This window comes from Lycorma delicatula, chromosome 4 (genome assembly GCF_047948215.1).
Source record: "Lycorma delicatula isolate Av1 chromosome 4, ASM4794821v1, whole genome shotgun sequence".
Classification (NCBI taxonomy): domain Eukaryota; kingdom Metazoa; phylum Arthropoda; class Insecta; order Hemiptera; family Fulgoridae; genus Lycorma; species Lycorma delicatula.
The window spans coordinates 9393422-9405800 of NC_134458.1; the positions used below are offsets into that span (position 1 = coordinate 9393422).

Sequence of the window (12379 nt, forward strand, 5' to 3'; positions counted from 1 at the left end):
ATACCATTATATCCTTCTACCTGTCTCGCTTATCTATTTAAGCACCCTCAGGGCGATCAGAATCGCCGTTAAGCAGCACATCAGCCGCCCCAGGTTGCCGTGGCAGTTGACTCCCCATTATAAACAGTTCCGTAGGACGTAACCCATCGGGGTCCTCCCAGCGTCATAAGAGCAGTTTGACCACCTGTTCAGGACGGCCAGAGAGCCCCTCGGCGGGAAGGCTGCCGTTCCCGGTCCTGATCTACTTGCCTACAGGTATGCATGGCGCATACCCATAGCCTCGCCCCCATGCCATCATTGGATACACCCCAACTCCCGTGCTCTTGCATGCAGGCGAGCCCGGGCGGCCTAGGCAAGAGGGCTACTTCCCGTCGCTATACGTGCCACACTTCGAGACTCCCAAATACATATAAAAACTACCCCTTAGAGTTTATTTAAACAGCTTTAAATTTTACTTTTAAGAGTCCACTGGTGTGTAAATAATCAACAATTTTTTTTCATTTCCATTTTCCAAATCAACAGCAACATCATTTCTTAGCCGGAACCTCTTTATGAGGTCCTCATATATGGTACACTCTTCCATTAGGTGCTTAACTGTATGTGTTTTATTACAAACACCGCACATTGGTCTTTCTTCACCGGTTAACAAATATAAATCTATAGTGGGACGTTTCTTAAAGGCGTTATACTCTCTTTTCTTTCTTTTTATAGCTTCACTTATTTCATAATTTCATCACGGAACGGGTCGGTTCGTAAGTTTCCCAGATGTTTTAGGAATATATCTCGATATCGAGTCAAGTATCGCATTAGTTATCCCGCCATATCTGATTATATAGTTCTACTAATCTACGTTTTGCAATGGTATTCAGCTGCCTGATCATGTTACAATGAATTTCATCCGGACCAGCAGCTGTGTTGCCTGCTTTCTCCAACGCTTTCACGAATTCTTCCATTTTAAAGAGTACATTGTATGAGTAATTATACTCAATTCTGAAATTTAGTAGACCTTCAAGTTCTGCTTTTTTCGTCCGAAAATCTTCATCGTAGTTAGCCGTTTTACTGGCCTTCTTGAAGTGATTGGATAATAACTCTGCAATTTCGTTTGGAGTGTCCTTAATTTCATCTTCATCTTGAAGGCTAGTTATAAGAGCAAAGTTTTTACGGTCATAAATCGCCTTCACTTTCCTACAAACGTCTGATACAGTAGTAGTTGTGTCAATGGATGACACGTATTGCTGCCAGGATCATTTCTTTGAATCTATCATAAGTCGTTTTGCATACGCCTTGTATTTTTTAAAGGCAATTATATTATCTATATTGGGACGTTTCTTAAAGTCTTTGTACGCTGTTTTCTTTCTTTCTATAGATTTACTTATCTCATCTTTCCACCACGGAAGGGGTAGCTTCGTAAGTTTCCCAGATGTTTTGGGAATACATCTCGATGCCGAGTCAAGTATCGCATTAGTTATAGCGTCGACATCGGCTCCGATAACTCCAGTTGTTTCGGGGAGTATCGTCCTAGCTGTGTGCATCTATTAGAGATGGGGTATATTTTCTTGTAACATCAGTTACAATTTGCACCGGAAAATGATCGCTTCCATGTAGATCGTCTAAAACATGGAAGGTGTACCACGGTGCTATCGATCCGCTTATGAGTGCAAGATCTCTGGCATTGAAAAAAGTTTCTGAACCATCATTCAAAAGAATAAGATCAGAATGCATCAGGAACCTTTCCAATTTTCTTCCGCGGGGATCTACTCGATCCGATCCCCAAAGAGAGTTATGAGCATTAAATCATTAATCATTAATGCATTAAATCGCCCACCAGTAGTATGGTTGGGGGGAGCTGAGAAATTAATCGTGCTACGTCATTCTCATTCCAATCAAAATTCGGCAATATATGCTGCAGGCGGACACTTGAAGCGGACACTTCATTCTAATGGCGACCGCTTGTAGGTTTGTATTAGATCAACAGCTTCGACGGTAACTCTAGTCGATGTTAATATGCCTACTCCACCTCTAACTCTTATATTTGGCGGTTGATCTCGCAGCAATATATCATATCCTCTTAATTGAAAATTTTAATTTCTGCAGAAATGTATTTCTTGCAGACAAATACAAATTGAGTCTACATCATGTACCAGCGTTGGAGCTCATGGATATTTGAAAAACATCCATTAATGTTCCACTGTACAATCGACTTGCTCATTTTAAATTAACTTGTGGCCTTGGTTTACCTTTCGGCCTCCCTTCCTTCCTCTTTTTTTCCATATTGCGAACAGCTTCGTGTTTGCGGAGAACGTCGTCGCCCGTATAGCTTCCGGCCTCCAAATTGGAGACCACCGAAGCCGCAGAGGACGACGGACATGGATCGGCGCCGATTGAGGGGCGGAAACCTGGCCGACCCCCGACACGGGAATCGCACCAGTCACCGCCTCTGGAAGAGGGGACAGTTGCCCCCATGTGTGTTTTTGGTGGCCTCCGCGGTTTAGAGGCCACCTCGGCTGCTGGAGGCTTGGGAGCCTCCATAACAGACTGCAAAGCAGTCACTTTCTTCCGATTATCATCTAATATCGCTCTCAGATGGATGTGGCCTTCAGTCTTGGCGTCCGTCTTCGTCTGTTCAAGAGCACATTTCTGTTTCGAGGATGTATCATCAGGAGGCTGTATCTTTGATTGATAGGTTCTTTACTATGAAAAAAATTCTTTCAATCATGCTAGTTAAAGTGGGTGCAAGTTTGTTGATAAGCTGACTTTCATCAACACCAACTGGAGCAGGAGCAGAAACAGCAGCCGTAGCCTGAGCATAAGTTGTTGTTGCTCCAGGTTTGCGGACGTTTACAATCTTTTTAGCTTCAAGGTAGCTGATTTTACTTCCTGCACAGCTACTTCGTCTTTGTAGACAGGACAGTTTCTGGATCTACATGATTGCTGTCCTTTGCAATTGACACATGTAGGAGGCTCCTTACATGGCTCTCCTTCATGCTCCTCATCACCACACACGCATATTTGCGGTCTCTCACAAGTAAGAGCGGTGTGGCCAAAGCGTTGGCACTTGAAGCATCTCATAGGCTGTAGAAAAAAAGCCCGCACATTCAATCGATGTATTCCTGCTCTAACCTTCTCCGGCAGAACTGGTCGATTACAGGTGAGAACATGAGAGGCCGAAGGTAGGACTTCACCATTCCTTCTCATGTTCAGACCTATTAGTCCCTGAGGTGCCAATTCTTCAACAATTTCTTGTTCCGTACAAATTAGAAGATCCCATTAAACCACAACACCTTTTGAGGTGTTGAGTGTGCCGTGGGGATCGACGCATACAACAAAATTCAATACTATTGAGCCCTAGGAGCATCTGGAATTGATCTGGGATTGAGCCCGAGGATCTTCTGGGATGCTCAATCATCAATTGAGCATCATATAGTCTCTACATGAAGTCCATTAAAAGTTTTCCTTATTTCCTTAACAGGGCCTCCAGCTCATTTAGTTCTTTCTCGAGCAATGAGAAAGCGACTCACCATCGAGAAATTACCATATTCCTTTGTAATGATTAAGTATTTAGGTTTCGGAACGTTTCTCTTGAAAAAAGCTTTTTGCAAGCTCTTTCTAGCCTCACCTTCTATACGACGAGATTCCGCACTCTTTCTCCGTTTCGCCTCAGGCGATACGGCCGGTTCTAAACGAAGTTGTTTAAGTGAACCCTCTGCCACGTTGATTGTTCAAGTTGCATGTCGTTTAATCCCTTCTGTAGTAAGGCTAGCCGCCGGGATACACACCCACTCCAGGGCTACTAACCCTGGAGGTCCGTTTCGGTACTCCGGTGGAACCGGCATATGTCTTGGCAGAGAGCGGATGCGCAGTCTCTGCACTGACTCCAAGTCCCTACACACCGAGGTTTTCAGGGCTCCCATGTGCTGAAAACACCTGCTTGCCATCCATCGCGGGGGCATGTGGACAGCGGGACGGCCTCCGATACACCTGCAATCACTTTGACCGTAGCCACCACATCGCCAGCTCTAAAGGTGGTATCAATCCATGCTCTTAATAGTTAAAATTTTCGTATCTGCAGGTGGCCGCAAAATACAGACCATAAATACGGCCTATAGATTTAATTCGGCCGAAAAATTGCATCTCCGAAAAGAACACTCGGAACCCCGTTAGCCAGCTACATGTATATTGTACGTAAGTACAGCTGTTGCCGCCCTGGACGTGGAATGTAGGTGTTGTGTTCCGGACGTGGGGATTATCTACCTCAGGGTATTATTATTATTATTATTCTGGTCCCGACGGTATACCGGCCGAGGTACTCAAACTAGTGGGGCTTCTTCTAGACATGTACAATGCATGTTTGAAGGCTGGGTCTTTTAGCGCCAGGTGGAAGACCGAGCGTCTTGTGCTAATTCCCAAGAGCAAAGAAAACCCAGAGTCGCCATTCTCCTACCACCCATTGTGCATGCTTGACACAACTGGGAAGGTATTGGAGAAGCTGTTAAAGAAAAGACTGGTTGCGGCGATGAATCAGGCAGGTGGCCTGTCACCTAACCAGTGCGATTTCCGGCAGGGTTGGTCGACCCTAGACGCAATTAAAGAGGTTGTTGAGGCAGTGCGACAAGCAGAGGACCACAATCATTTTTCGCGACGTGTGATCCTTTTCGTTACGTTGGACGTTAAAAGCGCTTTCAACTCCCCACGGTGGAGCGATATGATTCGGACCCTGGAGCATTCGTTCCATGTGTTTCAATACCTCCTCAGAATGGTGGACGCATACCACCATTCTGAGGAGACCATTCTGGTTCCATTCCGGTTCCATTCTGAGGAGCCGGGTTCTCTTTTACGAGACCGCGGCAGGCTGGCGTAGGACTGTGATCACGTCAGGGGCGACGCAGGGGTCAATTCTCGGCCCCGACCTTTGGAGCGCCGTCTACGAAGGCTTGCTGAGGCTGGAGATGCCTGAAGAATCATCATTCTTGGTTGGGTACGCTGACGACGTTGCGCTACTTGTCGGAGACCGAGACGTGGAGCACGCCCAGCTGAGGTTCAGCCGAGCCATGCACAGAATCGGTGCCTGGCTGGACAACCATGGATTGTCTGTAGCCCTCAGCAAAACGGAGATCGTGGTTCTAACGAAGAAGCGTTTCGACATCTTTCTCTCCCTGCGGGTCGGGAATGAGGTTGTCGAGACCAAGCCGGCCGCAAAGTACCTCGGTATGATGATTGACCGGAAACTCAGCTTTACTGAGCAGCTTCGTACAGCCGCTGACAGAGCTGCGAGAGCCGTAACTGCTCTCAGCCGGCTCATGGCGAATGTCTGCAGACCGAAGGCCAGTAACGGCGATTGCTGATGTCCACGGAGCATTCCATACTATTATACGGGTCGGAAGTCTGGGCCCAGGCATTAAAAGCTGCTAGAAATCGGAAGCGGCTCGCACAGATGCAACGCACCGCAGCATCATCAGATACCATCAGATACGCTTCCGCGTATCGGATGGTCTCCGAGCCTGCAGTACTGGTGGTCGCCGGCGTCATACCCATTGCAATTTTGGGAAGGGATCGCCAGGTGATCTACAGGAGACGATGGGCAGGCGAAGACCGGGAGACCATTGCCAACGAGGATCGCACTCGCACGTTCCTCACATGATAAGAGACCTGGAACCACGAGACCAGAGGACGATGGACCGCAACGCTTATCCCTCTGGTCAGACCGTGGACGGAGCGGCGGCATGGAGAGATGGTCACGAGTACTTCCGCGCTTACCTCCATGTCATAGGGAAAGCACCGTCCCCCGACTGCCTATATTGCCCTGGTGTACGGGACGACGTTGAACACACCTTTTTCAAATGTGCTCGGTTGGCGGCAGATCGAGGAACACTAGAGGCGGATCTCGGAACACTGAGCCCCCACAATGTTGTTGCGATGATGTCCGTAATCTGAGCAGCTGTGAAATTGTAGCCCGATTCGTCGGCAACATTTACAGGACCCAAAAGGTTGACCTGGATAGTCCTGAAAATTAGGTAGCACCTAAGCAGGCTAGTATAGGAGGATTCGACCAGAAGTAATGTGTTAAACGGTTCCGGGTCTAGTCCTGGTAGAAAAGGGGATGGTTTTAGTCGGTACTCTGCTGATAGTGATTGGATAATACCATCAGCGCGAGTCCGACACTCCGTGCGTAATTGCATTTCCACCTCCCTCCGCAAAAAAACTCGTTAATTTTTATCTTTAAAATATTGTTAAAAAAATCTTTTAGTTCGTAACGTAGTTTTTTTTTTATGGATATCGTGAGGTTAGGTGGCTGAACTATTCTGTTGTGTAAGGCATGAATAGTTATCTTGTCTAGTTTGAAATAGGAGGATGTTTTTTCCTTTTTGTTGGTTAAAGTTAACAAAAATAAAATGACACAGCTCGTATTTGCCAAAAGAAATTGGACTTTAATTAGAGAAAAACAACTTAACCTTATCTTAAATCATAACCTTAAAAAATTGAATGAAATTACAGAATAAACATAACTTAATTCTATACAGAATTTATACAAAGAATATCAGCTGAAATTAACGTATCATAATTATAATATTAAAATGAGAAATACAATAACATACATTTTTCAAATAATCATTATGAAAATCGACTATTTATCACACAAATAAACTGCATATAGGTTAATAATATGAAAATCTGCAATTTAACAAAGTCTGAAAACAAGAGAACTTAAACACCTTTTTTACAATTATAAACTTATAAACATAACATCAATAAACATAGTGTAACTGAAAATCTGTTGCATTACTGATCTATTCTGTAATAATGAAAATTAGCAATGAACAAATGTCATTAACTTAGAAAAATAAACTACAGTAATTCTTATCATTGGCACTGGCCTTTTCTGAATTATGAACAACATACTTAGCATTAAACATTCAAAACATGTAATTCTAGTTAGTTGTGGAAAAAAGGCCACGCAAATATTCCAGTATAAAAAGAGTTAAATACAATATAATCAAATTGAAATAAGTAATCATACAAAATAGAGTTCATTCAGTAAGTAAGCTTTCTTGAACATATGAAATTACAAAGTCCAAAAACATAACTTCACATCAGGAGTTATTTTCTTTAGATTAATTTAAGAAAAGTAATATGAATTCAGTTCATGAATAGATAATAATTAATCTCTGCGATTAACAAATTACATTAGATTAAATGATAGAGTTAATTACATTAAAAACAAATTGTAATCAGTAAGCACATAAAATATGTTGCACATGAAAAATAATAACATAACCTTTATCTAAGCCACCTTACGTGACTACACTTGAATGAAGAAATGGCCTTTTAAACCAATCTTGAATTTCAAATTCATAAAGTACAGTTAGTAGTGTATTTCACTGATTTTACTAATAACATAACTGTTTAATATAATAAATACTGAATAATTTGAACTTGCCTTAATCACACATGAATATTTGTAAAAAATGAACTCGTGAAAATGAAGTACACATAAATACATACAGTTTATCCTTGGCGTAGTCTACAATAGTGTATCAAGAATACAGAGGTGAAACGTTGTTTAGAAGTTGAACAAGACGTGGCGTCTCAGATTTGTAGTAATGAGTTTGGAGAGAATACTGCGTCGATAAACTTGGCTGGTTTGTAGTATGAGAACCACTTTCAACAGAGTACAAGGCGATACGGAGACGGAGAATTAGGACAGTTAAGAGTGCACGAAGGCGACGAGAATAGCCAAGCTGTACGAGAGAGAGAGAGACGTGACAGAGGCACAGGTCCACACACCATGAGAGTCTTTCCTGGACTACTCTGTACGAGAGAGAGAGAGAAGAGAACGATCCACACATAGTGAAAGTGAGATCTGAAGTAACACTATACGAGAGAGAGAGAAGTGACCGAGTCCTAGGACCACACACTATGAAAATCTTTTCTGGACTAAAGAAATAGTGGCGTGATGAGATGAGGGGGAAACAAAGTAGGCAATAGACCGAAGAGAGTGTGTGTTGGGAACAAGAGGTAGTGTGCTGGTATTGGTAAGGTAAAGAAATTAGCATAAACGGGAAGTTTGGGTAAGAAACAACATATCAAAGATTAATTTTATAAGCAAGCAGACCATTAAAAGAGTTACGTAAGACTGATAAATAAATTCCTGAAACGAACAAGTAGAGGAAATGACGTGATCGCAGACAAAGAAAATTAAACTTCTAGGAACTTTGACAACATTAAAATGAGAGATAACAAAAAAAAGTTAAGACTGATGTGATTAAATAGAAATTGTTTTTATGAAACACTGCGACCAGATAAAATAATAAAAAAAACATTATTGGAATAAAACAACTTTACGCATTGGCGTAAACACTTTTTATGAATTAATTACTATACTTTTTTTTTGTAAAGATGAACATTTGTAAATATTAGAAACATTTGTATATGAAGTATTACAGTTTTTAATTTACTACTAATGTGGTCAGTCTTTTATTGACTAATGATTATTGAAAGAATATTGCAGTTTTTCTAGTAATTATTTGGTAACCAGAATATGTTACTCATTTGAAATTAATTAGTTATTTTGAGATTAATCATCATTAATATGTTACTTTATTTACTTTTGCACTATTTAATGTTTACTAAGTTTGGTTCACTATTAAAATGCACGATATGACAGGCAGAGAAGGTTTTTTTGCTTATGGGCAGATATATATATATATATATATATATATATATATATATATATTATGTGTATCTATAACCTATATATCCACAGTAGTTTCAGTTTGTTTATATCCTTTAGTTATCAAGAAAAGGAAAATTAACTCAGTGATTGTTCAACAGAAAACTGGTTTGTTGATTTTACATTAATTTATAAATTATCTGAGGTACTCCTTAGCTTATAATCCTTAGCCTAAAGTTGTTTATACAAATTGCTTCACTATTTCATGTTTATTTTACATTTGAAATTGCAGTTGTGTAATATAGAATCAAGAGAACACAGTTTTCAAATCTTTTAGTAAATACCGTCCAATTAGCCTTCTGAAATTCCAGTATGACATTGATTTTATTTATATTATAGGAATTGAAGCATTAACATTCACTATAATGCGCCTGTTCTAACTTTAACGAAAGTTTACGATAATGTAAACTTTCGTTAACCTAAACTTTTATTTTAGTCTTCTTTGTCCAAAATGGTGCTACAAAATCAATGCAGCAGGTAGACAAGAGATAAAAGCATTCAATGAAGACGAATTTTGTAAACAAGATTACATAATAGCGTGGAAGCATGTTTCCATAATTTATTGATAAAAATGAAGGAGACAATAATTGTCAATACCTATAAGCTGATTAGGGTTAGCTGGTCAAATTGTTTTTTTTTGTGCTGAAAACCATCTTATATATTAATGGAATTATAGTAGACATGAATCCTGAAATTGACATAATTATGACTGATTTAAAACTTGTGGAATAGACTGAAGAAAATAATCTCCAGGTAATTTTCAGTGATAATGGTAGATAAATCAGATTCACAGAGAATGGAGTAAAATTCTGGTTTATTTTTTGTCTACTGCAGCTCCAGTGGGCAATCTTTAATTGCTTCAAAAACGTTATGGTAAACTTTCGTTAAAGTTAGAACAGGCGCATTATAGTGAATGTTAATGCTTCAATTCCTATAATATAAATAAAATCAATGTCATACTGGAATTTCAGAAGGCTAATTGGACGGTATTTACTAAAAGATTTGAAAACTGTGTTCTCTTGATTCTATATTACACAACTGCAATTTCAAATGTTTTACTGGTGCAACTCTATTTGCAGCCAAAATGAGCATTCTTTGAGGATTCAGAAGAAAGTTTATCTGTGATTGGAATTAGCAGTGTTTAATGCTTTATGATGAACACCAGGAATGCAATGTTCCTAATCTTGTAAAAACATTTCTCTTATGCATAGGCATATCTCATATAAAGAAATGGTATGGGATCACTGAAGTTATTAATTTTGTGCATTCAGATCAGAAAACTTGAAGTGATGTTCTCAAGAATCTAAAGAGAATTATCTCAGTGATAAAAGAACAAATTAAGATAACATGTGATCAGAATAACTCACATTCTGACAAAAATTTCATAAGTGTAATAAGAAGTGAAGAATAATTATACAAAATGCATTAACTGAAAAGTTGCAAGCTCTGAAATCAATCTGCCTGAATCAGAGTGCTCACAACCCTCTATTATAGAAAAAATCTTTCTTGCTTTGTGTGAGTTGAGATCAGGCAAAATTTCTCAGTTTGATGTAATTCACTCTGAATTCCTAATGAGTGCAAGAGAATGGCTGGCAAATAAAAAAAAAAACAAAAAAAAAGTTGATAAACCCAGTGGAAAATCTGGAGGTTATTGATCCATAATGCTTATGAGTTATAGTTATAAATCTTTTGAAAGACTAATCTATAACAGAGAATATGTATAGTACTACTACTCATAATTTACTATACTAACACTATAGCAGTCAGGGTTTAGATTTGCAACTGTTGTAATTAAGTCCTGTCACTGTCATTACATACAAAAACAAGGTTCCAGATGGGACTTAAAACATATTGATTTGGCTCACTGATCTTGCTGTTCTCCATGTTCTATACTATGAAGAGCTGTAGGAAATCCTATCTCTATGCAAGTGATAGAAAGTTTCACACCAAATAAAGTATAAAAGCTAGTAAAAACCAAACTGAATAATTCACTATCTCAAGGGTCCTTTGTTATTTTTCTATGCTGATGTCTGATAGCACTTTTCCAGCAAAAAATTAGCAGTTTGTGACTGAGTTAGCCCTGACAACTAATTCAAATAATAGAGGACACATCCTATTGGGAATAAAATGGAGGTTTCATGATTTCACTTAAATAAGAAAATTGCTAAGAAAGAATTAAAAGTAAAATTCTGGTGCAGTTTACTTCAACTTAACATATTTCCAAAGTATTAGAGATTACCTTTGATTGTATATATATTGTCACTTATGACAATGAAAATAACAGCTGGAAAGCTAAAAACCTGAAACCATCCTATTTAAGCTGTGAAGTACTTGGTAAATATTAAACAGCAAATATATAATCTCGCCTTTACCACTGGATATTTTTAAGTATTGAATATTACACCCCTGTCTGAGTAAATAGCACATATACTCTGCAAAGATTGTTGTTGCTCAACTTAACAAAATACTATGAATGTATCTGCCACTAAAATGTATTTTTACTGGCCTCCACTGCTCATTGACTTCTGTCAAATCACTTCTTTGATCCATGGGTTTAGTCAGTAACAATAGTGATCAGCTTCCTGTACATCAAAATCCTTTTACTAATGATTCATTGGTTACAAATCTCAGATTACTACTACTAAGTGATGCACAAACATTAATATTATGTGGTTTCAATGAGCTAGAAGAGTGGATGGTGCAATGGTAAGCTAATAGTGAACCAGAAGTGTACAATAACTTCTTCCAAACTCAAGTGGCAGATGAATTGAAAAACTTCAAGCAATGAATAGAATAAAAACACGCCATGTCAGCTGCAAAGATTCTTGTTTATACAGAATAAAATCTTTAGCAGTCCAGAATGTGTTTGTGATGCTTACTACAAAACCAGCTTTTCTTACGCATAAGAAATGAAGATGGTTTAAAATCCTACAGAGGAGGTTGGAATGACTTTTCCTGCCAGTAAGTGAGGAAGTAGAATGGATAAACAATCTGAATATACCATTGTGATAAACATTTATTATTTAATTTTTATGCTTTCTCTAAATTTAACAATTTCTAATAGACTGTCACGTAATATCAAATAATTATTAATAAAATTTGTTCAAAAAGCTGGCTGAAAATTATTTAAATTTATAAAGATATGTAAGCAAATATTTTGCATATATAGTAAGAAAAAGCCTCTAGTTCTATAAGCAAATCTCATAAATGTAATAACAAAGAACAGTGGAATAATACAGCTGCAATGACAAATTCTTATAAAAAGTAAAATAAAACAATGAAAATTAAATGAAAAATAAATAAATATAGTATAAGAAGGTAGAATGTTTAGAAATATATTTTCTGTGTGCTATTGTTTCATCTGTAATGAATTAAAGTTTTAATTTAAAAATAATCAATATATCTATAACAAAAATAGTTTGCACACTCATGTTTTGCAATGTTTTGAAGTTTGTAAATCACACACTTCTATAATAAACCTTATAGTTCAGTCTCAATATTTTAAATTAAGTAACATATTTTCAAGTTACTGTTTGCAATAAAGAAGGAGTATATTTTTATTTTATTGTTATAAAGTGTTGAAGAATGCATTTTACAAAATTATTTATTAATAAGTTAAGTTTTTAAAATCCATTTAATTTTAATTTGTAA

At 38.4% G+C, this 12379-nt stretch overlaps 1 protein-coding gene across 1 annotated transcript in view; it reads left to right on the forward strand.

Moving 5' to 3' along the window:
* The window catches only part of Rbp (RIMS binding protein), a 453814-nt gene that overhangs the window by 131312 nt on the left and 310123 nt on the right, over positions 1–12379 (forward strand). The gene's annotated exons all lie outside the window — the stretch shown is intronic.